Below are 3956 nucleotides of genomic sequence, written 5' to 3' on the forward strand. Positions count from 1 at the left end.
TATGTTTTCACTCTTATGTGGATCCTGAGAAACTTAACATAAGACCATGGGGGAGGGGAAGGAAAAAAAAAAAAGCGGTTAGAGAGGGAGAGAGCCAAAGCATAAGAGACTCTTAAAAACTGAGAACAACCTGAGGGTTGATAGGGGGTGGGTGATGGGTATTGAGGAGGCCACTTTTGGGATGAGCACTGGGTGTTGTATGGGAACCAATTTGACAATAAATTTCATATTAAAAATAGAAATGAAAATGAAAATAAAAATTAAAATTAAAAAAACTATTTAAAGTTTAAATTTTTTGTTGCAATTTTTACTGTATCAATGGTTAAGGATATTTTTATCTTATTTAGGATTCAACACTTATAATTTCCTAATGATTCATTTTGGGTTTAAGTCTTACTTAGCAATTCCAAGAGGGTCTAATATGTTCATGTATTTTCCAGAAGTATAATGTCACACCACTCACAAATAGTGTTCATAGTAATACTCAGCTCAAAATAATAAAAAATGACAATGATAGTAATAATAGTTTATTAAAAAATTATTGTGCCAAGAATAATTGCTTAACATGAAAGTCTTCTAAAAACTATGTCCAAGATGAGGCTCCCAGGTGGCTTAGTTGGTTAAGCATTGGATTCTTTATTTCAGCTTGGGTCATGATCCCGGGGTCATGGGATTGGGCCCGGTGTCGGGTTCCATGCTGAGCGTGGAGCCTGCTTGGGATTCTCTCCCACCCTCTCTCTCTCTCTCTCTGCCCCTCCTCCCTCTAAAAAAACTATGTCCAACTTAGCTGGCATCTTAATGAAAACATGTACAGCAGTTAGTTGGTATTTAATAAAAACATAGTTAGCTGGGAACAATAGTAATCTAGATTACCATGAATTTCTAATAAACTGGTATCAGAATTCTACAGCTGGAGATGTTTCTTCTGAGCCAAATTGATAATTTAAAAATCATTCCATTTGAATAGTTTTTATATAGTGGTTTTTATATAGGGTGCATTTATGATCCCGACACAATCATACAATGTTGATACACCTGGTTGAATCTCACAGATGAAGAGGTGATGTGAAATCAGGGAGGTGCACAAGACCACTCAGATGAAAACAGGCAGGATTAAGACTCATGCCATGTGTTAACACTACCATTTTTAATTAAAAATTTTTAAAATATTTATTCATTTTTTAGAGAGAGAGTGAGTGAGAGAGAGAGAGAGAGAGAGAGAGAGAGAGAAAGTATGAGCAGGGAAGGGGCTGAGACAGGGAGACACAGAATCTAAAGCAGGCTCCAGGCTGTGAGCTGTCAGCACAGAGCCTGACGCGGGGCTCTAACTCAGGAACCATGAGATCATGACCTGAGCCGAAGTCTGATGCTTAACAGACTGAGCCACCCAGGCGCCCCCCCTTTTTAATATTTTTTAACTCGGGATGGCCATTTTTCTAGACTGTTCTTTCATTATGTTATGATGCTTCTTTTAAAGCACTTAAAAATCTGATTGGTTTAAAATGGTACCTTGAATGTGAACTTGTGACTTGCCTATTCTCAATTACATCACTCTTGTCTAAATATATTTGTCGATTAGTGTTATTTACCATTTTCAATTTGCTTAGCGACTTGCTCCATCTCCTGGTCTGGTTCCTTTCCCAGAATTGAACTGCATGATGGTATTGAGTTAAGGAACTTGAGGGGTATATATAGTACAATGCTTAGAGCATAGTGGGTATATACTGTGTTTGAGGATAATCAATTACTATTGCAATGCTAGGTTCTCATGTGGATTTTAGTCCCCAAAGGTCACCTCTTAAAACTGACCCTACATGGGGCGCCTGGGTGACTCAGTTGGTTAAGTGTCAACTTCGGCTCAGGTCATGCATGATCTTGCCGTTTGTGAGTCTGAGCCCCACCTTGGGCTCTGTGCTGACAGCTCAGATCCTGGAGACTCCCTCTCTCTTTGCCCCTCCTTCAGCTCGCGCTCTGTCTCTCTCTCTCTCTCTCTCTCTCAAAAATTAACATAAAAAAGGTCCCGCCCTCGGCCCCACCGCTGCTCTCCGTTCCTTGTTCCTCATTCCTCGCCGAGCCCGCCGCCCGCCCCCCCCCCCCCCCCCAGCAGAAGATGGCTGTGCCTTCCATGTATGCTGATCTTGGCAAATGTGCCAGGGATGTCTTCACCAAGGGTTATGGATTTGGCTTAATCAAACTCGATTTGGAGACAAAATCTGAGAATGGAATGGAATTTACGAGCTCAGGTTCCGCCAACACTGAGACCACCAAAGTGACGGGCAGTCTGGAAACCAAGTACAGATGGACTGAATATAGTCTGACGTTTACAGAGAAATGAACACTGACGACACACTAGGCACAGAGATTACTGTGGAGGATCAGCTTGCACGTGGACTGAAGCTGACCTTTGATTCATCCTTCTCATCAAACACAGGGGGAAAAAATGCTAAAATCGAGACAGGGTGTAAGCGGGAGCACATCAACCTGGGCTGTGACGTGGATTTCGACATCGCCGGCCCTTCGATCCGGGGCGCTCTGGTGCTGGGCTATGAGGGCTGGCTGGCTGGCTACCAGATGAATTTTGAGACTGCAAAGTCTCGAGTGACCCAGAGCAACTTTGCAGTTGGCTACAAGACTGACGAATTCCAGCTCCACACGAACGTAAACGATGGGACAGAGTTTGGTGGCTCCATTTATCAGAAGGTGAACAAGAAGTTAGAGACCGCCGTTAATCTGGCCCGGACAGCAGGAAATAGTAACACTCGCTTTGGAATAGCGGCCAAGTATCAGATCGATCCTGACGCCTGCTTCTCGGCTAAAGTGAACAACTCCAGCCTGATAGGTTTAGGATACACTCAGACCCTAAAGCCAGGTATCAAACTGACGCTCTCAGCTTTGCTGGATGGCAAGAATGTCAATGCTGGTGGCCACAAGCTTGGTCTAGGACTGGAATTTCAGGCATAAACAAATACTGTACAATCGTTTAATTTTAAACTATTTTGAGCATAGCTACCTTAAGAATTTAGTGTACCTTTTAATGTCGTATGTCTGGGATGTGAGTATTGCTAAATATCACGTTAGACCTCCAGGTTAAAGATGATTCAGCTTTAAGGTGTTACCCTTTCAGAGGTACAGAAGAAACCCAATTCCAAGAAGAGTCCTTTCAGCTGTAGACTTTGGGGGACCTTGGTGGCCCTCTAGAATTGTCAGGTTTCTTTTTTATCTAGAAATGGCTGCAAGTGGAAGCTGAGACTTCGTAGGCACTTTGTAAACTGGTATTGAGTAAATGGATGAAATTATGACTTCCTGAGAATTAACTTTGGTTTCCTACCCTAATGAAGGAGAGACTCACTGGTGGTGTGTACAAAATCATCTGAAAGAGACATTTTTTAGACAGATTTTCATGACCTGTTTCCACCCCAGTGCATCACCTCTTTTACACCAAAAGTAGTCTGCAGGGCGTGGTAGCTGTTTCTTTTGTGCCATTTAGGGTGGAGAAGGTGGATGTGATGAAGCCAATAATTCAGGACTTAATTCCCTCTCATGTTGTGTTTTTTTTGCCCTTGCACCAGAGTATGAAATAGCTTCTAAGAGTCCCAGCTGCAAGCTGGGAAGAGTCTCTGTGACTGTAATCACATGGTGACAACATTCGGAATATAATTGGACTTCTGTTATATTCTCGCCACTCAGTTTATTTTTTAGCAGTTTAATGGGTACATTTTAGAGTCTTCCATTTTGTGTGGAATTAGATCCTCCCCTTCAAATGCTGTAATTAACATCACTTAAAGTAAAACTTGAATAAAATATTGAAACCTCAAAAAAAAAAAAAAAAACCCCCATAAAAAAACCACCGAAAAACCCCACCAAAAAACCTGATCATACAGTTTAGACATACTTCCACTAGGTGGCAGCAACATTCCACAGGAGAGCCTAAACTAGTGGTCCTCCGTGCAGATGAT

General features: G+C 42.1%; 1 pseudogene; it reads left to right on the plus strand.

Moving 5' to 3' along the window:
• The first annotated feature begins 2110 nt into the window (after positions 1 to 2110).
• On the plus strand, positions 2111 to 3051 carry LOC132661805 (non-selective voltage-gated ion channel VDAC1 pseudogene; annotated as a pseudogene).
• The last annotated feature ends 905 nt before the right edge of the window (positions 3052 to 3956 follow it).

The sequence above is a fragment of the Panthera onca genome, chromosome D1 (genome assembly GCF_046562875.1).
Source record: "Panthera onca isolate mPanOnc1 chromosome D1, mPanOnc1 haplotype 2, whole genome shotgun sequence".
NCBI classification, from domain to species: domain Eukaryota; kingdom Metazoa; phylum Chordata; class Mammalia; order Carnivora; family Felidae; genus Panthera; species Panthera onca.